We start from the raw sequence: 24623 nt of genomic DNA, 5'->3' as shown, positions 1-24623 counted from the left end.
GCCCAACAAGTCCACACAGACCCTTGGAAGAGGAATCCACCCAGAACCATGGATAAAAGCAAATTACTGCGGATGCTGGAATCTGAAACCAAAAGAGAAAATGCTGGAAAATCTCAGCAGGTCTGGCAGCATCTGTAAGGAGAGAAAAGAGCTGACGTTTAGAGTCTAACTGACCCTTTGTCAAAGCTAAAAAAAAAAGGGAGAAATAGGGAGGTATTTATACTAGGAGAAAGTGAGGTCTGCAGATGCTGGAGATCAGAGATGGATATGTGTTGCTGGAAAAGCGCAGCAGGTCAGGCAGCATCTAGGGAACAGGAGAATCGACGTTTCGGGCATTAGCCCTGATGAAGGGTTAGTCCCGAAACATTGACTTCTCCACCTCCTGATGCTGCCTGGCTTGCTGTGTACTTCCAGCCTCCTGTCAAATAAAGCAACTCAGATCAGACGGGTTCCCTCACACACTCCAGAGAGAACATTAGCACCAAGAATCAGAAACCTTGGGAGCAGGAAGAACGGCCTGATCTTCAGTTTGACCCAGTATAATGGGGTAGTATAAACCTCTTTATCAGCCTATGAAAATGCAATCTTGCACAAATAAGACATGCCTTTTGTTTGTTTGTTGATAAGAGTAAAACTCTAATGTCTTTTGGTCTCCTTGTTAAGCTTCTGTACCCTGCATTTGTGATAAAATATATGTATATATGATTGTCTCTCTTTCTCTCACTCCCCACTCTCTCGTCACCTTTTTCCTCTCCTCTTCCCCCTTTGCTACTCTTCTCCCTGTTTTCCATTTTGCTTCTGCTTCACCCATCCCCCATATATTTTATCATATAGCACTGGCTTCAGCCTTGGTCATTCACAGCTCCTAATCTCCCAATAATCTCTCTATGCACTGTCATTATCACCTCTTTATTGCTACCTTTGCTTCTGGAGCCATGACTCACCTTCTCTCTCCTAGCCTAGTATAAATACCTGATGGATATGTGTTGCTGGAAAAGCGCAGCAGGTCAGGCAGCATCTAGGGAACAGGAGAATCGACGTTTCGGGCATTAGCCCTTCTTCAGGACTGGGCTTTTAACTAGTTATCTGGGTCAGCTCTGAGTGCTGTTGGGCAGCAACGGTTTGATGTAAGAATGTAATTAGCATAAATTGATGTTAATTGACATTCTACCTCGGGAAAACTGTTACAAAAGACAGTGTTGGATATTGTAATTTCCCTATTGACTGAGCGGACCCTAGGAGCCGAACTGTCTCAATTGCAGTTCGACTGAAACTCAGATCTACTGTTCCACCCGAAACCTTGCAGCATTGTCCTGCCAACACCTATTCAATCAATCAAGTTGAATGGCGTGTATATCTGCCTGACTTGATCCAAGTGAATGCTGCAAGCTTCCTGCCTTCATACCGCAGTTCCCACTGTCCTATTAAAACCTATTCCATATCATCAATCAGGGTAACAGGTGTGTAGACCTGTTGGTCTGGCCTGATCCAACTTCAGTTATCCAGTTTTCCCAGCAGGTCATTCAATTGGCAAATGTTGTTTTCAGAATCCCAAAAGAGCCTATAATCTCTTTAAAAAGGGCCAAGATAGCAGACGATAACATATCCCTCCCAGATCGTCTCAACACCTTCTATGCTCGCTTTGAGGAGAATTTCGGTGGAGAGGTAACACCTGTTCCGACAAGTCCTAATGAACCTATCCCAACAGTCACTGCATCAGAGGTCAGATCAGTTTTCCTTCGTGCGAATCCAAGGAGAGCGTTGGGACCAGATGGAGTACCAGGCCGTGCACTCAGGGCATGCACAGACCAACTGGCAGAGGTCTTCTTGGACATCTTCAACCTCACCCTGCAGCAGGATACTGTCCCTGCCTGTTTCAAGAGGGCTAACATCATCCCTGTGCCTAAGAAGTTTCATGCAGCATGTCTCAATGACTACTGCCCTGTGGTCCTAACTTTGGTGGTCATGAAGTGCTTTGAAAAGCTGGTCATTGCATTCATCAACTCCAGCTTCCCCACTACTGTTTGACCCACTCTAATTTGCCTATCGGACCAACAGATCCACGTCAGATGCCACATCACTTGCCCTTCACTCCTCCCTGGAACATCTTGACACCAAGAACAGCTACCTAAGAATCCTACTCATTGACTATAGTTCAGCCTTCAACACTGTTTTTCCCTCGAGACTGATTACTAAACTTAGTGATCTCAGACTGAGCCCCACTCTCTGCAACTGGATCCTCACTTTCCTGACCCACAGGCCACAATCAGTGAAGACTGGGGACAATATTTCATCCTCACTAACACTCAACACTGGAGCCCTCCAGGGGTGCTTACTCAGTCCCCTACTGTACTCACTGTATACCCATCGCCAAATACCAGACTAATGCCATTTACAAGTTTGCTGATCACATCACCACAGTCATTGAATCTCAGATGGCAACGAAACAGACTACAGACAGGGAGGTGGAAGACCTTGAAAAATGGTGCATTGAGAACAACCTAGCTCTCAATGTCGGCAAAACCAAGGAACTCATTATCTCGGTGCATACCAGGACTGCGTTAAAGTGTGCATCATGCCCCTCTTGCCCATGTGGTCAATGCCATGGGCTGCAAGGGTCAGTGAGTGTAGGTGGGCTCTTGGGCAAATGATGCGGCCATCAGGGTGTCTGAGCAGCTGTAGGGAAGGAGACTGTGTGGTCCCAATGCGGGGCCCAACTCTCCTTTTCCTGCGATGGAGAAGCCTGTTGGGCATCTCACACTGTCTCCATAGGGTCAGGCAGTACTGGGGCCTTCCCTATTCTGGGGACGGCAGGGGGTGAGTGGTGGGGGTCAGTGCAGCCTCCCAGGCTGCTGGGTCAGCTGAGGCATTCTCGAGGGTGACACGGTCAGTGCCAGAGGTATGAGCAGCTCATTTCATAATGGCTAGGGCAGAGGGTAAGAGGACCGCTTCCAGGAGGTTAGAGATCAGCGCAGTGTGTTCTAGTGGCCCCCCTGCTGACGTGATGAAGCCTCTCTGTTTCCAAAATAGGCTAAAATCATGGACGACTCTGAAGGCCTATCTAGAGTCAGTATCAATGTTTGCTGTGTGACCTTTTGCAATGATGCAAGCCCCAGTGACCACAAACAGCTCCGCAGCCTGTGCTGATGTGCCATCTGGCAGTGCAGCTGACTCTAGGACTGTGAAAGGGGAACAGACGGCATAGCCTGCCAGTGTACAGTGGTCTGAGGGCCTGAAGGAGGACCCCCAGCCCAGTGATTTTATAACGCCCCAGTCATTTTATAACAACGCCCCCAGCCCAATGTTTATGTAACACCCCAGTCATTTTATAACAACACCCACCAGTTATTTTATAACAACCCACTCAGCCCAGTGTTTATATAACATACCACAATCATTTTATAACACCTCCCCAGCCCAGTGTTTATAAACTACATCCCAGTCATTTTATAACAACAGCCCCAATCCCAGTGTTTGTATAGCACCCCCCAGTCATTTTATAACAACCCTCCCAGCCCAGTGTTTATGTAACACCCCCAGTCATTTTCTAACAACCTCTCCAGCCCAGTGTTTATGTAACATTCCCGTCATTTTATAACAACCCACACAGCCCACTGTTTATATAACATTACCCAGTCATTTTATAACAACCCTCCCAGCCCAGTGTTTACGTAACACTCCCAGTCATTTTATAACAACACCCCAGCCCAGTATTTATATAACACACCCCAGTCATTTTATAATAACCCCCTCAGCCCAGTGTTTATATAACATACCTCAATCATTTTATAACACCTCCCCAGCCCAGTGTTTATAAACCACATCCCAGTCATTTTATAACAACCCCCTCAGCCCAGTGCTTATATAATATACTCCAGTTATTTAAAACAACCCCCTCAGCCCAGTGTTTATATAATATACTCTAGTCATTTTATAACATCACCCCAGCCCAGTGTTTATAAAACACACCCCAGTCATTTTGTAACAACCCCCTCAGCCCAGCGTTTATAAACCACACACCAGTCATTTTATAACAACAACCCCAGCCCAGTGTTCATATAACTCCCCTGGTCATTTTATAACAACAGCCCCAATCATTTTATAACAACGCCCCCAGCCCAATGTTTATGTAACACCCCCAGTCATTTTATAACAACACCAGCGGGGCTGTCACAGGACCGCTGCTCCCAGTTACCTCTCCTTTAACCTGGAGCAGGTGGTGAAGAATCAGTGGACAGAGCTGAATATAATCTATCGAATAAATTGTTGAAAGAGGCATTTTGAGCAATACTGGATGGAATAGGCAGGCAGTAAATCGAGGGAAATGGAGCAAATGCGGGGGGGGGGGGGGGGGGAGGGATATTTGGTTATTTGAAGGGCTTGTTCCTTTTATGAAAAGCTTTGAAGAGAGCGGTTTATTGCAAGATGAAGTAAGACGTGGGCATATCTGTCAATTTGGGTGAAAGTGAATTGAATACAGAAAGCCGTACGAAGCACAAGTTACCGGTATCTATTGAAAGATCTGTTTTTTGCTTGTATTTCAGGGGAGAGCGCGAACGCAGTCCCCCACGACCACAAATTTTGCAGTCGAGTATCCCGCATTTGGGGACATCGCAGGCGTCAGCACACCCGAAGTGCAATGGGATAGCCTCGTCCTGGGAGAACCTTTTTTTTATATTTCAAAATATACTTTATTCATAGAAATAAATCTTTGGTACTTGTACAATTTGTCATGTCGTTCATAAATATATACATTGCATGTCGTAAAGAACAGATTGAATTACTCGAATTTACAGTTATCCTATTTACAGTTCCTTTTATTAACCATCCAGTCTCTTATTATTTAGCTGTGGCTTCAGCGGAACCCACCTACTGAGTGGGTGCCCTGTTATACGATAGCAAAGGAAACTTCTTTAACCCCCAGTTTATGGGGTTACCATTGTCCATTTGACTGTCCTGTCTCTGGGGTAGCTGTCTGCATCCCCATGGTGAGCACGAACTGCTGGACCTTCGCTGGGCTGAGGTAGCTATCCAGCTCCTCACTGGGGTCATTTACCCGCTCTGGAGTCATTGAGCCAAGGCAAGGGTCCGCACCATCCAGTTCTGTGTCTGACAATGGGACTGTCAGAGGATCACAGCTCTCAGTTACCTGTAGTTGTGGGACAGTGGGTACCCCCTGGTTCTCACTGGGTGGAGGGTGGACTTCAGGGGGTCTGTTGTTTCCTGGTTGGGAGGAAATGCCCTCCTCTTTATCTACGGCGCTCTGTCTCTTCTTCTGGTGGTGATGACGTTCTTTGCACCCGTCTTCCCCATCCGAAGAGCTGTCCGTCCCTCCCTCGTGCAGCTGTCTTTTTCCCCTTTGCTGGGAGGCTTTGGGGGCCTGGCTGGATTTTCTCTTCCTGTTTTTAACAGGTATCCACTCCTCTGCCTGCTCGATTACCTCCTCCTCCATTGCTTCCATCTGCCCAGCTAGAGCTAGGATCAGCTGCTGTATCTCTCCGCTGGCTGCCGCCTCCTCTACTCCAGCCTGCTCTTCTTTCTGGGTGCCACCAGACTCTGTTTCCCTGCTGTCTAGGTGGACGTTACTGGTCTTTGGGGGTCCACGGCTCGCATTGCCATCTCCAGCCATCTGTGCGTAAGTGGGGACCCCCGTCTTGGGCAGGTCTTGTACATGTGGCCCGCCTCTCCGCACAGGTTGCAGCTCTTTTCTTCCTGACAGTCCTTAGTCAGATGACCCTCCTGTTTGCAGTTCCTGCAGATGGTCACTTTGCAATCCGTCAGCACATGTCCCGACTTCCCGCAGGTTCGGCACACTTTCGGCTGCCCTGCATATGTCAGGTAGCCTCTGCTCCCTCCAATTGCGAAGCTCGAGGGTGGGTGGAGAATGTTCCCATTGTCATCGACCCTCAGAGTTCCCCTGACCTGCCGCTTACTGGTCCAGATCCCAAAGGGGTCGATCACATCGGTGGCTTCTCCCTCAACTTGGACGTACCTTCCCAGGAAGTTCAGGACATCAGCCGCTGGACCATAGGGGTTGTACATATGGATTGTAACAACCCGACTCCTCTGTGCAGGAAGCACACACAATGGGGTTGCCGACAAGATGGAGAACAGCGGCTCCCCTTTCTTCTCCTTGAAGACCTTCAGGAGCTGTTCGCACTGCTTCACATTTCTGAAGGTCACATCAAAGTAGCCTGCCCCAGGGAAATCCTGCAGGCAGTACACGTCCGCTGCAGCGAACCCACAGCATCCCAGCAATACCTTCTTAATAAACAGGATGCGATCCACCAGCGTACGACCCTCTACCTTCTTCACAGTCACCCGGACTGTGTTTCGAACTCCCTGCCCAGGGCTGCGGACAGCTGATGAGGTCATAGCTCAGATTGGCTGGACCTCCTTAGATATCGTGGTATCTCCCCTGCCAGGCATTTTGAACAATACTGGATGGAATAGGCAGGCAGTAAATAGAGGGAAATGGAGCAAATGCGGGGGGGATATTTGGTTATTTGAAGGGTTTGTTCCTTTTATGAAAAGCTTTGAAGAGAGCGGTTTATTGCAAGATGAAGTTAGACGTGCGGCATATCTGTCAATTAGGGTGAAACCGAATTGAATACAGAAAGCCGTACGAAGCACAAATTACCGTTATCCATGGAAAGATCTGTTTTTGGCTTGTATTTCAGGGGAGAGCGCGAACGCAGTCCCCCACTACCACAAATTTTGCAGTCGAGTATCCCGCATTTGGGGACATCGCAGGCGTCAGCACACCCGAAGTGCAATGGGATAGCCTCGTCCTGGGAGAACCACCTTGGTGATCATGGTATCTTCCCCTGCCAGGTAAGTATGCTTAATATTCCCACTCGCTCAAACCCAATAACAGCCCATACCTTTTACACTCATACTAACTGCGTTTTCGAAAATCGAAAACTCACCTGCCTGAGGTTCCCTGTCTATCCAACAGCGCAATTTCTCACCTGGATCACAGAACATCCGGAAAGACTCATGTTTCACTGAATACAACACTCACTGGGCGACGTGAGAAGTTGCGCTAATTTGCATTTCGCCCTTAAACGGAAATGCTCCGCCCTTCCTTGCCCTGCCCCCTTCACACTGCCTCCTCTTTCACCAAAACAAAGCCCCAGAAATCTCTCATACACTGGAAGCACTCTGTTATCAAACACTATTTACAGTGAGATGAACGCGAATAAAAGCAATTTTTAAGCTTTGCTGGTGAAACTTGAAAGATATTTTGAAATCACTTTTTCCTAATCCCTCCAAATTGAACAAATCTTCTTTTGTGAAACTGCAGCTTTGCAATCTTCCCCCCTCTGTGTTCCACCGTGCAAATCAATCACTTCAGGAGACCTCACGGTTAAGATTAAAGGTGCCAGGAACAAGGAAATATTTCTCAACGCTGTTTGGATGTGACATTAAACTGACAGCACCACCTTTTCTGGATGCACATTCCACGTTTTCAACACCCTCTGTTGTTTCGAAAAACAGTCGCCGGTGATTCAAATGTAAATATTATTTTCATATGTCTTTGATTTACTTGCTTCCTTATGCTAATAATGAAACGTGTTTTACCATGACACGTGGTTATTATGGTTGAAGTACAAGATTAGATTCCCTACAGTGTGGAAACAGACCCTTCAGCCCAACAAGTCCACACAGACCCTTGGAAGAGGAATCCACCCAGAACCATGGATAAAAGCAAATTACTGCGGATGCTGGAATCTGAAACCAAAAGAGAAAATGCTGGAAAATCTCAGCAGGTCTGGCAGCATCTGTAAGGAGAGAAAAGAGCTGACGTTTAGAGTCTAACTGACCCTTTGTCAAAGCTAAAAAAAAAAAGGGAGAAATAGGGAGGTATTTATACTAGGAGAAAGTGAGGTCTGCAGATGCTGGAGATCAGAGATGGATATGTGTTGCTGGAAAAGCGCAGCAGGTCAGGCAGCATCTAGGGAACAGGAGAATCGACGTTTCGGGCATTAGCCCTGATGAAGGGTTAGTCCCGAAACATTGACTTCTCCGCCTCCTGATGTTGCCTGACTCGCTGTGTTCTTCCAGCCTCCTGCCTGTCAACTAGTTAAATAAAGCAACTCAGATCAGACGGGTTCCCTCACACACTCCAGAGAGAACATTAGCACCAAGAATCAGAAACCTTGGGAGCAGGAAGAACGGCCTGATCTTCAGTTTGACCCAGTATAATGGGGTAGTATAAACCTCTTTATCAGCCTATGAAAATGCAATCTTGCACAAATAAGACATGCCTTTTGTTTGTTTGTTGATAAGAGTAAAACTCTAATGTCTTTTGGTCTCCTTGTTAAGCTTCTGTACCCTGCATTTGTGATAAAATATATGTATATATGATTGTCTCTCTTTCTCTCACTCCCCACTCTCTCGTCACCTTTTTCCTCTCCTCTTCCCCCTTTGCTACTCTTCTCCCTGTTTTCCATTTTGCTTCTGCTTCACCCATCCCCCATATATTTTATCATATAGCACTGGCTTCAGCCTTGGTCATTCACAGCTCCTAATCTCCCAATAATCTCTCTATGCACTGTCATTATCACCTCTTTATTGCTACCTTTGCTTCTGGAGCCATGACTCACCTTCTCTCTCCTAGCCTAGTATAAATACCTGATGGATATGTGTTGCTGGAAAAGCGCAGCAGGTCAGGCAGCATCTAGGGAACAGGAGAATCGACGTTTCGGGCATTAGCCCTTCTTCAGGACTGGGCTTTTAACTAGTTATCTGGGTCAGCTCTGAGTGCTGTTGGGCAGCAACGGTTTGATGTAAGAATGTAATTAGCATAAATTGATGTTAATTGACATTCTACCTCGGGAAAACTGTTACAAAAGACAGTGTTGGATATTGTAATTTCCCTATTGACTGAGCGGACCCTAGGAGCCGAACTGTCTCAATTGCAGTTCGACTGAAACTCAGATCTACTGTTCCACCCGAAACCTTGCAGCATTGTCCTGCCAACACCTATTCAATCAATCAAGTTGAATGGCGTGTATATCTGCCTGACTTGATCCAAGTGAATGCTGCAAGCTTCCTGCCTTCATACCGCAGTTCCCACTGTCCTATTAAAACCTATTCCATATCATCAATCAGGGTAACAGGTGTGTAGACCTGTTGGTCTGGCCTGATCCAACTTCAGTTATCCAGTTTTCCCAGCAGGTCATTCAATTGGCAAATGTTGTTTTCAGAATCCCAAAAGAGCCTATAATCTCTTTAAAAAGGGCCAAGATAGCAGACGATAACATATCCCTCCCAGATCGTCTCAACACCTTCTATGCTCGCTTTGAGGAGAATTTCGGTGGAGAGGTAACACCTGTTCCGACAAGTCCTAATGAACCTATCCCAACAGTCACTGCATCAGAGGTCAGATCAGTTTTCCTTCGTGCGAATCCAAGGAGAGCGTTGGGACCAGATGGAGTACCAGGCCGTGCACTCAGGGCATGCACAGACCAACTGGCAGAGGTCTTCTTGGACATCTTCAACCTCACCCTGCAGCAGGATACTGTCCCTGCCTGTTTCAAGAGGGCTAACATCATCCCTGTGCCTAAGAAGTTTCATGCAGCATGTCTCAATGACTACTGCCCTGTGGTCCTAACTTTGGTGGTCATGAAGTGCTTTGAAAAGCTGGTCATTGCATTCATCAACTCCAGCTTCCCCACTACTGTTTGACCCACTCTAATTTGCCTATCGGACCAACAGATCCACGTCAGATGCCACATCACTTGCCCTTCACTCCTCCCTGGAACATCTTGACACCAAGAACAGCTACCTAAGAATCCTACTCATTGACTATAGTTCAGCCTTCAACACTGTTTTTCCCTCGAGACTGATTACGAAACTTAGTGATCTCAGACTGAGCCCCACTCTCTGCAACTGGATCCTCACTTTCCTGACCCACAGGCCACAATCAGTGAAGACTGGGGACAATATTTCATCCTCACTAACACTCAACACTGGAGCCCTCCAGGGGTGCTTACTCAGTCCCCTACTGTACTCACTGTATACCCATCGCCAAATACCAGACTAATGCCATTTACAAGTTTGCTGATCACATCACCACAGTCATTGGATCTCAGATGGCAACGAAACAGACTACAGACAGGGAGGTGGAAGACCTTGAAAAATGGTGCATTGAGAACAACCTAGCTCTCAATGTCGGCAAAACCAAGGAACTCATTATCTCGGTGCATACCAGGACTGCGTTAAAGTGTGCATCATGCCCCTCTTGCCCATGTGGTCAATGCCATGGGCTGCAAGGGTCAGTGAGTGTAGGTGGGCTCTTGGGCAAATGATGCGGCCATCAGGGTGTCTGAGCAGCTGTAGGGAAGGAGACTGTGTGGTCCCAATGCGGGGCCCAACTCTCCTTTTCCTGCGATGGAGAAGCCTGTTGGGCATCTCACACTGTCTCCATAGGGTCAGGCAGTACTGGGGCCTTCCCTATTCTGGGGACGGCAGGGGGTGAGTGGTGGGGGTCAGTGCAGCCTCCCAGGCTGCTGGGTCAGCTGAGGCATTCTCGAGGGTGACACGGTCAGTGCCAGAGGTATGAGCAGCTCATTTCATAATGGCTAGGGCAGAGTGTAAGAGGACCGCTTCCAGGAGGTTAGAGATCAGCGCAGTGTGTTGTAGTGGCCCCCCTGCTGACGTGATGAAGCCTCTCTGTTTCCAAAATAGGCTAAAATCATGGACGACTCTGAAGGCCTATCTAGAGTCAGTATCAATGTTTGCTGTGTGACCTTTTGCAATGATGCAAGCCCCAGTGACCACAAACAGCTCCGCAGCCTGTACTGATGTGCCATCTGGCAGTGCAGCTGACTCTAGGACTGTGAAAGGGGAACAGACGGCATAGCCTGCCAGTGTACAGTGGTCTGAGGGCCTGAAGGAGGACCCCCAGCCCAGTGATTTTATAACGCCCCAGTCATTTTATAACAACGCCCCCAGCCCAATGTTTATGTAACACCCCAGTCATTTTATAACAACACCCACCAGTTATTTTATAACAACCCACTCAGCCCAGTGTTTATATAACATACCACAATCATTTTATAACACCTCCCCAGCCCAGTGTTTATAAACTACATCCCAGTCATTTTATAACAACAGCCCCAATCCCAGTGTTTGTATAGCACCCCCCAGTCATTTTATAACAACCCTCCCAGCCCAGTGTTTATGTAACACCCCCAGTCATTTTCTAACAACCTCTCCAGCCCAGTGTTTATGTAACATTCCCGTCATTTTATAACAACCCACACAGCCCACTGTTTATATAACATTACCCAGTCATTTTATAACAACCCTCCCAGCCCAGTGTTTACGTAACACTCCCAGTCATTTTATAACAACACCCCAGCCCAGTATTTATATAACACACCCCAGTCATTTTATAATAACCCCCTCAGCCCAGTGTTTATATAACATACCTCAATCATTTTATAACACCTCCCCAGCCCAGTGTTTATAAACCACATCCCAGTCATTTTATAACAACCCCCTCAGCCCAGTGTTTATATAATATACTCCAGTTATTTAAAACAACCCCCTCAGCCCAGTGTTTATATAATATACTCTAGTCATTTTATAACATCACCCCAGCCCAGTGTTTATAAAACACACCCCAGTCATTTTGTAACAACCCCCTCAGCCCAGCGTTTATAAACCACACACCAGTCATTTTATAACAACAACCCCAGCCCAGTGTTCATATAACTCCCCTGGTCATTTTATAACAACAGCCCCAATCATTTTATAACAACGCCCCCAGCCCAATGTTTATGTAACACCCCCAGTCATTTTATAACAACACCAGCGGGGCTGTCACAGGACCGCTGCTCCCAGTTACCTCTCCTTTAACCTGGAGCAGGTGGTGAAGAATCAGTGGACAGAGCTGAATATAATCTATCGAATAAATTGTTGAAAGAGGCATTTTGAGCAATACTGGATGGAATAGGCAGGCAGTAAATCGAGGGAAATGGAGCAAATGCGGGGGGGGGGGGGGAGGGATATTTGGTTATTTGAAGGGCTTGTTCCTTTTATGAAAAGCTTTGAAGAGAGCGGTTTATTGCAAGATGAAGTAAGACGTGGGCATATCTGTCAATTTGGGTGAAAGTGAATTGAATACAGAAAGCCGTACGAAGCACAAGTTACCGGTATCTATTGAAAGATCTGTTTTTTGCTTGTATTTCAGGGGAGAGCGCGAACGCAGTCCCCCACGACCACAAATTTTGCAGTCGAGTATCCCGCATTTGGGGACATCGCAGGCGTCAGCACACCCGAAGTGCAATGGGATAGCCTCGTCCTGGGAGAACCTTTTTTTTATATTTCAAAATATACTTTATTCATAGAAATAAATCTTTGGTACTTGTACAATTTGTCATGTCGTTCATAAATATATACATTGCATGTCGTAAAGAACAGATTGAATTACTCGAATTTACAGTTATCCTATTTACAGTTCCTTTTATTAACCATCCAGTCTCTTATTATTTAGCTGTGGCTTCAGCGGAACCCACCTACTGAGTGGGTGCCCTGTTATACGATAGCAAAGGAAACTTCTTTAACCCCCAGTTTATGGGGTTACCATTGTCCATTTGACTGTCCTGTCTCTGGGGTAGCTGTCTGCATCCCCATGGTGAGCACGAACTGCTGGACCTTCGCTGGGCTGAGGTAGCTATCCAGCTCCTCACTGGGGTCATTTACCCGCTCTGGAGTCATTGAGCCAAGGCAAGGGTCCGCACCATCCAGTTCTGTGTCTGACAATGGGACTGTCAGAGGATCACAGCTCTCAGTTACCTGTAGTTGTGGGACAGTGGGTACCCCCTGGTTCTCACTGGGTGGAGGGTGGACTTCAGGGGGTCTGTTGTTTCCTGGTTGGGAGGAAATGCCCTCCTCTTTATCTACGGCGCTCTGTCTCTTCTTCTGGTGGTGATGACGTTCTTTGCACCCGTCTTCCCCATCCGAAGAGCTGTCCGTCCCTCCCTCGTGCAGCTGTCTTTTTCCCCTTTGCTGGGAGGCTTTGGGGGCCTGGCTGGATTTTCTCTTCCTGTTTTTAACAGGTATCCACTCCTCTGCCTGCTCGATTACCTCCTCCTCCATTGCTTCCATCTGCCCAGCTAGAGCTAGGATCAGCTGCTGTATCTCTCCGCTGGCTGCCGCCTCCTCTACTCCAGCCTGCTCTTCTTTCTGGGTGCCACCAGACTCTGTTTCCCTGCTGTCTAGGTGGACGTTACTGGTCTTTGGGGGTCCACGGCTCGCATTGCCATCTCCAGCCATCTGTGCGTAAGTGGGGACCCCCGTCTTGGGCAGGTCTTGTACATGTGGCCCGCCTCTCCGCACAGGTTGCAGCTCTTTTCTTCCTGACAGTCCTTAGTCAGGTGACCCTCCTGTTTGCAGTTCCTGCAGATGGTCACTTTGCAATCCGCCAGCACATGTCCCGACTTCCCGCAGGTTCGGCACACTTTCGGCTGCCCTGCATATGTCAGGTAGCCTCTGCTCCCTCCAATTGCGAAGCTCGAGGGTGGGTGGAGAATGTTCCCATTGTCATCGACCCTCAGAGTTACCCTGACCTGCCGCTTACTGGTCCAGATCCCAAAGGGGTCGATCACATCGGTGGCTTCTCCCTCAACTTGGACGTACCTTCCCAGGAAGTTCAGGACATCAGCCGCTGGACCATAGAGGTTGTACATATGGATTGTAACAACCCGACTCCTCTGTGCAGGAAGCACACACAATGGGGTTGCCGACAAGATGGAGAACAGCGGCTCCCCTTTCTTCTCCTTGAAGACCTTCAGGAGCTGTTCGCACTGCTTCACATTTCTGAAGGTCACATCAAAGTAGCCTGCCCCAGGGAAATCCTGCAGGCAGTACACGTCCGCTGCAGCGAACCCACAGCATCCCAGCAATACCTTCTTAATAAACAGGATGCGATCCACCAGCGTACGACCCTCTACCTTCTTCACAGTCACCCGGACTGTGTTTCGAACTCCCTGCCCAGGGCTGCGGACAGCTGATGAGGTCATAGCTCAGATTGGCTGGACCTCCTTAGATATCGTGGTATCTCCCCTGCCAGGCATTTTGAACAATACTGGATGGAATAGGCAGGCAGTAAATAGAGGGAAATGGAGCAAATGCGGGGGGGATATTTGGTTATTTGAAGGGTTTGTTCCTTTTATGAAAAGCTTTGAAGAGAGCGGTTTATTGCAAGATGAAGTTAGACGTGCGGCATATCTGTCAATTAGGGTGAAACCGAATTGAATATAGAAAGCCGTACGAAGCACAAGTTACCGTTATCTATGGAAAGATCTGTTTTTGGCTTGTATTTCAGGGGAGAGCGCGAACGCAGTCCCCCGCTACCACAAATTTTGCAGTCGAGTATCCCGCATTTGGGGACATCGCAGGCGTCAGCACACCCGAAGTGCAATGGGATAGCCTCGTCCTGGGAGAACCCCCTTGGTGATCATGGTATCTTCCCCTGCCAGGTAAGTATGCTTAATATTCCCACTCGCTCAAACCCAATAACAGCCCATACCTTTTACACTCATACTAACTGCGTTTTCGAAAATCGAAAACTCACCTGCCTGAGGTTCCCTGTCTATCCAACAGCGCAATTTCTCACCTGGATCACAGAACATCCGGAAAGACTCATGTTTCACTGAATACAACACTCACTGGGCGACGTGAGAAGTTGCGCTAATTTGCATTTCGCCCTTAAACGGAAATGCTCCGCCCTTCCTTGCCCTGCCCCCTTCACACTGCCTCCTCTTTCACCAAAACAAAGCCCCAGAAATCTCTCATACACTGGAAGCACTCTGTTATCAAACACTATTTACAGTGAGATGAACGCGAATAAAAGCAATTTTTAAGCTTTGCTGGTGAAACTTGAAAGATATTTTGAAATCACTTTTTCCTAATCCCTCCAAATTGAACAAATCTTCTTTTGTGAAACTGCAGCTTTGCAATCTTCCCCCCTCTGTGTTCCACCGTGCAAATCAATCACTTCAGGAGACCTCACGGTTAAGATTAAAGGTGCCAGGAACAAGGAAATATTTCTCAACGCTGTTTGGATGTGACATTAAACTGACAGCACCACCTTTTCTGGATGCACATTCCACGTTTTCAACACCCTCTGTTGTTTCGAAAAACAGTCGCCGGTGATTCAAATGTAAATATTATTTTCATATGTCTTTGATTTACTTGCTTCCTTATGCTAATAATGAAACGTGTTTTACCATGACACGTGGTTATTATGGTTGAAGTACAAGATTAGATTCCCTACAGTGTGGAAACAGACCCTTCAGCCCAACAAGTCCACACAGACCCTTGGAAGAGGAATCCACCCAGAACCATGGATAAAAGCAAATTACTGCGGATGCTGGAATCTGAAACCAAAAGAGAAAATGCTGGAAAATCTCAGCAGGTCTGGCAGCATCTGTAAGGAGAGAAAAGAGCTGACGTTTAGAGTCTAACTGACCCTTTGTCAAAGCTAAAAAAAAAAGGGAGAAATAGGGAGGTATTTATACTAGGAGAAAGTGAGGTCTGCAGATGCTGGAGATCAGAGATGGATATGTGTTGCTGGAAAAGCGCAGCAGGTCAGGCAGCATCTAGGGAACAGGAGAATCGACGTTTCGGGCATTAGCCCTGATGAAGGGTTAGTCCCGAAACATTGACTTCTCCACCTCCTGATGCTGCCTGGCTTGCTGTGTACTTCCAGCCTCCTGTCAAATAAAGCAACTCAGATCAGACGGGTTCCCTCACACACTCCAGAGAGAACATTAGCACCAAGAATCAGAAACCTTGGGAGCAGGAAGAACGGCCTGATCTTCAGTTTGACCCAGTATAATGGGGTAGTATAAACCTCTTTATCAGCCTATGAAAATGCAATCTTGCACAAATAAGACATGCCTTTTGTTTGTTTGTTGATAAGAGTAAAACTCTAATGTCTTTTGGTCTCCTTGTTAAGCTTCTGTACCCTGCATTTGTGATAAAATATATGTATATATGATTGTCTCTCTTTCTCTCACTCCCCACTCTCTCGTCACCTTTTTCCTCTCCTCTTCCCCCTTTGCTACTCTTCTCCCTGTTTTCCATTTTGCTTCTGCTTCACCCATCCCCCATATATTTTATCATATAGCACTGGCTTCAGCCTTGGTCATTCACAGCTCCTAATCTCCCAATAATCTCTCTATGCACTGTCATTATCACCTCTTTATTGCTACCTTTGCTTCTGGAGCCATGACTCACCTTCTCTCTCCTAGCCTAGTATAAATACCTGATGGATATGTGTTGCTGGAAAAGCGCAGCAGGTCAGGCAGCATCTAGGGAACAGGAGAATCGACGTTTCGGGCATTAGCCCTTCTTCAGGACTGGGCTTTTAACTAGTTATCTGGGTCAGCTCTGAGTGCTGTTGGGCAGCAACGGTTTGATGTAAGAATGTAATTAGCATAAATTGATGTTAATTGACATTCTACCTCGGGAAAACTCTTACAAAAGACAGTGTTGGATATTGTAATTTCCCTATTGACTGAGCGGACCCTAGGAGCCGAATTGTCTCAATTGCAGTTCGACTGAAACTCAGATCTACTGTTCCACCCGAAACCTTGCAGCATTGTCCTGCCAACACCTATTCAATCAATCAAGTTGAATGGCGTGTATATCTGCCTGACTTGATCCAAGTGAATGCTGCAAGCTTCCTGCCTTCATACCGCAGTTCCCACTGTCCTATTAAAACCTATTCCATATCATCAATCAGGGTAACAGGTGTGTAGACCTGTTGGTCTGGCCTGATCCAACTTCAGTTATCCAGTTTTCCCAGCAGGTCATTCAATTGGCAAATGTTGTTTTCAGAATCCCAAAAGAGCCTATAATCTCTTTAAAAAGGGCCAAGATAGCAGACGATAACATATCCCTCCCAGATCGTCTCAACACCTTCTATGCTCGCTTTGAGGAGAATTTCGGTGGAGAGGTAACACCTGTTCCGACAAGTCCTAATGAACCTATCCCAACAGTCACTGCATCAGAGGTCAGATCAGTTTTCCTTCGTGCGAATCCAAGGAGAGCGTTGGGACCAGATGGAGTACCAGGCCGTGCACTCAGGGCATGCACAGACCAACTGGCAGAGGTCTTCTTGGACATCTTCAACCTCACCCTGCAGCAGGATACTGTCCCTGCCTGTTTCAAGAGGGCTAACATCATCCCTGTGCCTAAGAAGTTTCATGCAGCATGTCTCAATGACTACTGCCCTGTGGTCCTAACTTTGGTGGTCATGAAGTGCTTTGAAAAGCTGGTCATTGCATTCATCAACTCCAGCTTCCCCACTACTGTTTGACCCACTCTAATTTGCCTATCGGACCAACAGATCCACGTCAGATGCCACATCACTTGCCCTTCACTCCTCCCTGGAACATCTTGACACCAAGAACAGCTACCTAAGAATCCTACTCATTGACTATAGTTCAGCCTTCAACACTGTTTTTCCCTCGAGACTGATTACTAAACTTAGTGATCTCAGACTGAGCCCCACTCTCTGCAACTGGATCCTCACTTTCCTGACCCACAGGCCACAATCAGTGAAGACTGGGGACAATATTTCATCCTCACTAACACTCAACACTGGAGCCCTCCAGGGGTGCTTACTCAGTCCCCTACTGTACTCACTGTATACCCATCGCCAAATACCAGACTAATGCCATTTACAAGTTTGCTGATCACATCACCACAGTCATTGAATCTCAGATGGCAACGAAACAGACTACAGACAGGGAGGTGGAAGACCTTGAAAAATGGTGCATTGAGAACAACCTAGCTCTCAATGTCGGCAAAACCAAGGAACTCATTATCTCGGTGCATACCAGGACTGCGTTAAAGTGTGCATCATGCCCCTCTTGCCCATGTGGTCAATGCCATGGGCTGCAAGGGTCAGTGAGTGTAGGTGGGCTCTTGGGCAAATGATGCGGCCATCAGGGTGTCTGAGCAGCTGTAGGGAAGGAGACTGTGTGGTCCCAATGCGGGGCCCAACTCTCCTTTTCCTGCGATGGAGAAGCCTGTTGGGCATCTCACACTGTCTCCATAGGGTCAGGCAGTACTGGGGCCTTCCCTATTCTGGGGACGGCAGGGGGTGAGTGGTGGGGGTCAGTGCAGCCTCCCAGGCTGCTGGGTCAGCTGAGGCATTCTCGAGGGTGACACGGTCAGTGCCAGAGGTATGAGCAGCTCATTTCATAATGGCTAGGGCAGAGGGTAAGAGGACCGCTTCCAGGAGGTTAGAGATCAGCGCAGTGTGTTCTAGTGGCCCCCCTGCTGACGTGATGAAGCCTCTCTGTTTCCAAAATAGGCTAAAATCATGGACGACTCTGAAGGCCTATCTAGAGTCAGTATCAATGTTTGCTGTGTGACCTTTTGCAATGATGCAAGCCCCAGTGACCACAAACAGCTCCGCAGCCTGTGCTGATGTGCCATCTGGCAGTGCAGCTGACTCTAGGACTGTGAAAGGGGAACAGACGGCATAGCCTGCCAGTGTACAGTGGTCTGAGGGCCTGAAGGAGGACCCCCAGCCCAGTGATTTTATAACGCCCCAGTCATTTTATAACAACGCCCCCAGCCCAATGTTTATGTAACACCCCAGTCATTTTATAACAACACCCACCAGTTATTTTATAACAACCCACTCAGCCCAGTGTTTATATAACATACCACAATCATTTTATAACACCTCCCCAGCCCAGTGTTTATAAACTACATCCCAGTCATTTTATAACAACAGCCCCAATCCCAGTGTTTGTATAACACCCCCCAGTCATTTTATAACAACCCTCCCAGCCCAGTGTTTATGTAACACCCCCAGTCATTTTCTAACAACCTCTCCAGCCCAGTGTTTATGTAACATTCCCGTCATTTTATAACAACCCACACAGCCCACTGTTTATATAACATTACCCAGTCATTTTATAACAACCCTCCCAGCCCAGTGTTTACGTAACACTCCCAGTCATTTTATAACAACACCCCAGCCCAGTATTTATATAACACACCCCAGTCATTTTATAATAACCCCCTCAGCCCAGTGTTTATATAACATACCTCAATCATTTTATAACACCTCCCCAGCCCAGTGTTTATAAACCACATCCCAGTCATTTTATAACAACCCCCTCAGCCCAGTGTTTATATAATATACTCCAGTTATTTAAAACAACCCCCTCAGCCCAGTGTTTATATAATATACTCTAGTCATTTTATAACATCACCCCAGCCCAGTGTTTATAAAACACACCCCAGTCATTTTGTAACAACCCCCTCAGCCCAGCGTTTATAAACCACACACCAGTCATTTTATAACAACAACCCCAGCCCAGTGTTCATATAACTCCCCTGGTCATTTTATAACAACAGCCCCAATCATTTTATAACAACGCCCCCAGCCCAATGTTTATGTAACACCCCCAGTCATTTTATAACAACACCAGCGGGGCTGTCACAGGACCGCTGCTCCCAGTTACCTCTCCTTTAACCTGGAGCAGGTGGTGAAGAATCAGTGGACAGAGCTGAATATAATCTATCGAATAAATTGTTGAAAGAGGCATTTTGAGCAATACTGGATGGAATAGGCAGGCAGTAAATCGAGGGAAATGGAGCAAATGCGGGGGGGGGGGGGGATATTTGGTTATTTGAAGGGCTTGTTCCTTTTATGAAAAACTTTGAAGAGAGCGGTTTATTGCAAGATGAAGTAAGACGTGGGCATATCTGTCAATTTGGGTGAAAGTGAATTGAATACAGAAAGCCGTACGAAGCACAAGTTACCGGTATCTATTGAAAGATCTGTTTTTTGCTTGTATTTCAGGGGAGAGCGCGAACGCAGTCCCCCACTACCACAAATTTTGCAGTCGAGTATCCCGCATTTGGGGACATCGCAGGCGTCAGCACACCCGAAGTGCAATGGGATAGCCTCGTCCTGGGAGAACCTTTTTTTTATATTTCAAAATATACTTTATTCATAGAAATAAATCTTTGGTACTTGTACAATTTGTCATATCGTTCATAAATATATACATTGCATGTCGTAAAGAACAGATTGAATTACTCGAATTTACAGTTATCCTATTTACAGTTCCCTTTATTAACCATCCAGTCTCTTATTATTTAGCTGTGGCTTCAGCGGAACCCACCTACTGAGTGGGTGCCCTGTTATACGATAGCAAAGGAAACTTCTTTAACCCCCAGTTTATGGGGTTACCATTGTCCATTTGACTGTCCTGTCTCTGGGGTAGCTGTCTGCATCCCCATGGTGAGCACGAACTGCTGGACCTTCGCTGGGCTGAGGTAGCTATCCAGCTCCTCACTGGGGTCATTTACCCGCTCTGGAGTCATTGAGCCAAGGCAAGGGTCCGCACCATCCAGTTCTGTGTCTGACAATGGGACTGTCAGAGGATCACAGCTCTCAGTTACCTGTAGTTGTGGGACAGTGGGTACCCCCTGGTTCTCACTGGGTGGAGGGTGGACTTCAGGGGGTCTGTTGTTTCCTGGTTGGGAGGAAATGCCCTCCTCTTTATCTACGGCGCTCTGTCTCTTCTTCTGGTGGTGATGACGTTCTTTGCACCCGTCTTCCCCATCCGAAGAGCTGTCCGTCCCTCCCTCGTGCAGCTGTCTTTTTCCCCTTTGCTGGGAGGCTTTGGGGGCCTGGCTGGATTTTCTCTTCCTGTTTTTAACAGGTATCCACTCCTCTGCCTGCTCGATTACCTCCTCCTCCATTGCTTCCATCTGCCCAGCTAGAGCTAGGATCAGCTGCTGTATCTCTCCGCTGGCTGCCGCCTCCTCTACTCCAGCCTGCTCTTCTTTCTGGGTGCCACCAGACTCTGTTTCCCTGCTGTCTAGGTGGACGTTACTGGTCTTTGGGGGTCCACGGCTCGCATTGCCATCTCCAGCCATCTGTGCGTAAGTGGGGACCCCCGTCTTGGGCAGGTCTTGTACATGTGGCCCGCCTCTCCGCACAGGTTGCAGCTCTTTTCTTCCTGACAGTCCTTAGTCAGGTGACCCTCCTGTTTGCAGTTCCTGCAGATGGTCACTTTGCAATCCGTCAGCACATGTCCCGACTTCCCGCAGGTTCGGCACACTTTCGGCTGCCCTGCATATGTCAGGTAGCCTCTGCTCCCTCCAATTGCGAAGCTCGAGGGTGGGTGGAGAATGTTCCCATTGTCATCGACCCTCAGAGTTACCCTGACCTGCCGCTTACTGGTCCAGATCCCAAAGGGGTCGATCACATCGGTGGCTTCTCCCTCAACTTGGACGTACCTTCCCAGGAAGTTCAGGACATCAGCCGCTGGACCATAGGGGTTGTACATATGGATTGTAACAACCCGACTCCTCTGTGCAGGAAGCACACACAATGGGGTTGCCGACAAGATGGAGAACAGCGGCTCCCCTTTCTTCTCCTTGAAGACCTTCAGGAGCTGTTCGCACTGCTTCACATTTCTGAAGGTCACATCAAAGTAGCCTGCCCCAGGGAAATCCTGCAGGCAGTACACGTCCGCTGCAGCGAACCCACAGCATCCCAGCAATACCTTCTTAATAAACAGGATGCGATCCACCAGCGTACGACCCTCTACCTTCTTCACAGTCACCCGGACTGTGTTTCGAACTCCCTGCCCAGGGCTGCGGACAGCTGATGAGGTCATAGCTCAGATTGGCTGGACCTCCTTAGATATCGTGGTATCTCCCCTGCCAGGCATTTTGAACAATACTGGATGGAATAGGCAGGCAGTAAATAGAGGGAAATGGAGCAAATGCGGGGGGGATATTTGGTTATTTGAAGGGTTTGTTCCTTTTATGAAAAGCTTTGAAGAGAGCGGTTTATTGCAAGATGAAGTTAGACGTGCGGCATATCTGTCAATTAGGGTGAAACCGAATTGAATACAGAAAGCCGTACGAAGCACAAGTTACCGTTATCTATGGAAAGATCTGTTTTTGGCTTGTATTTCAGGGGAGAGCGCGAACGCAGTCCCCCACTACCACAAATTTTGCAGTCGAGTATCCCGCATTTGGGGACATCGCAGGCGTCAGCACAACCGAAGTGCAATGGGATAGCCTCGTCCTGGGAGAACCACCTTGGTGATCATGGTATCTTCCCCTGCCAGGTAAGTATGCTTAATACTCCCACTCGCTCAAACCCAATAACAGCCCATACCTTTTACACTCATACTAACTGCGTTTTCGAAAATCGAAAACTCACCTGCCTGAGGTTCCCTGTCTATCCAACAGCGCAATTTCTCACCTGGATCACAGAACATCCGGAAAGACTCATGTTTCACTGAATACAACACTCACTGGGCGACGTGAGAAGTTGCGCTAATTTGCATTTCGCCCTTAAACGGAAATGCTCCGCCCTTCCTTGCCCTGCCCCCTTCACACTGCCTCCTCTTTCACCAAAACAAAGCCCCAGAAATCTCTCATACACTGGAAGCACTCTGTTATCAAACACTATTTACAGTGAGATGAACGCGAATAAAAGCAATTTTTAAGCTTTGCTGGTGAAACTTGAAAGATATTTTGAAATCACTTTTTCCTAATCCCTACAAATTGAACAAATCTTCTTTTGTGAAACTGCAGCTTTGCAATCTTCCCCCCTCTGTGTTCCACCGTGCAAATCAATCACTTCAGGAGACCTCACGGTTAAGATTAAAGGTGCCAGGAACAAGGAAATATTTCTCAACGCTGTTTGGATGTGACATTAAACTGACAGCACCACCTTTTCTGGATGCACATTCCACGTTTTCAACACCCTCTGTTGTTTCGAAAAACAATCGCCTGTGATTCAAATGTAAATATTATTTTCATATGTCTTTGATTTACTTGCTTCCTTATGCTAATAATGAAACGTGTTTTACCATGACACGTGGTTATTATGGTTGAAGTACAAGATTAGATTCCCTACAGTGTGGAAACAGACCCTTCAGCCCAACAAGTCCACACAGACCCTTGGAAGAGGAATCCACCCAGAACCATGGATAAAAGCAAATTACTGCGAATGCTGGAATCTGAAACCAAAAGAGAAAATGCTGGAAAATCTCAGCAGGTCTGGCAGCATCTGTAAGGAGAGAAAAGAGCTGACGTTTAGAGTCTAACTGACCCTTTGTCAAAGCTAAAAAAAAAAGGGAGAAATAGGGAGGTATTTATACTAGGAGAAAGTGAGGTCTGCAGATGCTGGAGGTCAGAGATGGATATGTGTTGCTGGAAAAGCGCAGCAGGTCAGGCAGCATCTAGGGAACAGGAGAATCGACGTTTCGGGCATTAGCCCTGATGAAGGGTTAGTCCCGAAACATTGACTTCTCCGCCTCCTGATGTTGCCTGACTCGCTGTGTTCTTCCAGCCTCCTGCCTGTCAACTAGTTAAATAAAGCAACTCAGATCAGACGGGTTCCCTCACACACTCCAGAGAGAACATTAGCACCAAGAATCAGAAACCTTGGGAGCAGGAAGAACGGCCTGATCTTCAGTTTGACCCAGTATAATGGGGTAATATAAACCTCTTTATCAGCCTATGAAAATGCAATCTTGCACAAATAAGACATGCCTTTTGTTTGTTTGTTGATAAGAGTAAAACTCTAATGTTTTTTGGTCTCCTTGTTAAGCTTCTGTACCCTGCATTTGTGATAAAATATATGTATATATGATTGTCTCTCTTTCTCTCACTCCCCACTCTCTCGTCACCTTTTTCCTCTCCTCTTCCCCCTTTGCTACTCTTCTCCCTGTTTTCCATTTTGCTTCTGCTTCACCCATCCCCCATATATTTTATCATATAGCACTGGCTTCAGCCTTGGTCATTCACAGCTCCTAATCTCCCAATAATCTCTCTATGCACTGTCATTATCACCTCTTTATTGCTACCTTTGCTTCTGGAGCCATGACTCACCTTCTCTCTCCTAGCCTAGTATAAATACCTGATGGATATGTGTTGCTGGAAAAGCGCAGCAGGTCAGGCAGCATCTAGGGAACAGGAGAATCGACGTTTCGGGCATTAGCCCTTCTTCAGGACTGGGCTTTTAACTAGTTATCTGGGTCAGCTCTGAATGCTGTTGGGCAGCAACGGTTTGATGTAAGAATGTAATTAGCATAAATTGATGTTAATTGACATTCTACCTCGGGAAAACTCTTACAAAAGACAGTGTTGGATATTGTAATTTCCCTATTGACTGAGCGGACCCTAGGAGCCGAACTGTCTCAATTGCAGTTCGACTGAAACTCAGATCTACTGTTCCACCCGAAACCTTGCAGCATTGTCCTGCCAACACCTATTCAATCAATCAAGTTGAATGGCGTGTATATCTGCCTGACTTGATCCAAGTGAATGCTGCAAGCTTCCTGCCTTCATACCGCAGTTCCCACTGTCCTATTAAAACCTATTCCATATCATCAATCAGGGTAACAGGTGTGTAGACCTGTTGGTCTGGCCTGATCCAACTTCAGTTATCCAGTTTTCCCAGCAGGTCATTCAATTGGCAAATGTTGTTTTCAGAATCCCAAAAGAGCCTATAATCTCTTTAAAAAGGGCCAAGATAGCAGACGATAACATATCCCTCCCAGATCGTCTCAACACCTTCTATGCTCGCTTTGAGGAGAATT

At 47.1% G+C, this 24623-nt stretch overlaps 6 non-coding genes across 6 annotated transcripts; all 6 read right to left on the bottom strand.

Annotated features, from left to right (window-relative positions):
- Positions 1 to 4541: 4541 nt before the first annotated feature.
- LOC148140984 (U1 spliceosomal RNA) lies at positions 4542 to 4707 on the bottom strand. Its single transcript, XR_015753169.1, has one exon. It is a non-coding gene; the product is annotated as a U1 spliceosomal RNA (small nuclear RNA).
- A 1970-nt stretch (positions 4708 to 6677) lies between these two features.
- Positions 6678 to 6842, bottom strand: LOC148140983 (U1 spliceosomal RNA). Its single transcript, XR_015753183.1, has one exon. It is a non-coding gene; the product is annotated as a U1 spliceosomal RNA (small nuclear RNA).
- A 5360-nt stretch (positions 6843 to 12202) lies between these two features.
- LOC148140982 (U1 spliceosomal RNA) lies at positions 12203 to 12368 on the bottom strand. The gene has a single exon (XR_015753168.1). It is a non-coding gene; the product is annotated as a U1 spliceosomal RNA (small nuclear RNA).
- Positions 12369 to 14338: 1970 nt separating this feature from the next.
- LOC148140981 (U1 spliceosomal RNA) lies at positions 14339 to 14503 on the bottom strand. The gene has a single exon (XR_015753196.1). It is a non-coding gene; the product is annotated as a U1 spliceosomal RNA (small nuclear RNA).
- A 5343-nt stretch (positions 14504 to 19846) lies between these two features.
- Positions 19847 to 20012, bottom strand: LOC148140980 (U1 spliceosomal RNA). The gene has a single exon (XR_015753159.1). It is a non-coding gene; the product is annotated as a U1 spliceosomal RNA (small nuclear RNA).
- A 1970-nt stretch (positions 20013 to 21982) lies between these two features.
- LOC148140979 (U1 spliceosomal RNA) lies at positions 21983 to 22147 on the bottom strand. The gene has a single exon (XR_015753190.1). It is a non-coding gene; the product is annotated as a U1 spliceosomal RNA (small nuclear RNA).
- Positions 22148 to 24623: the final 2476 nt, after the last annotated feature.

This window comes from Chiloscyllium plagiosum, unplaced genomic scaffold (genome assembly GCF_037043375.1).
Source record: "Chiloscyllium plagiosum isolate Xiang-an unplaced genomic scaffold, Cpla_swu_hap1 HiC_scaffold_35, whole genome shotgun sequence".
NCBI lineage: Eukaryota > Metazoa > Chordata > Chondrichthyes > Orectolobiformes > Hemiscylliidae > Chiloscyllium > Chiloscyllium plagiosum.
This window is presented reverse-complemented; position numbering and strand designations above follow the sequence as displayed.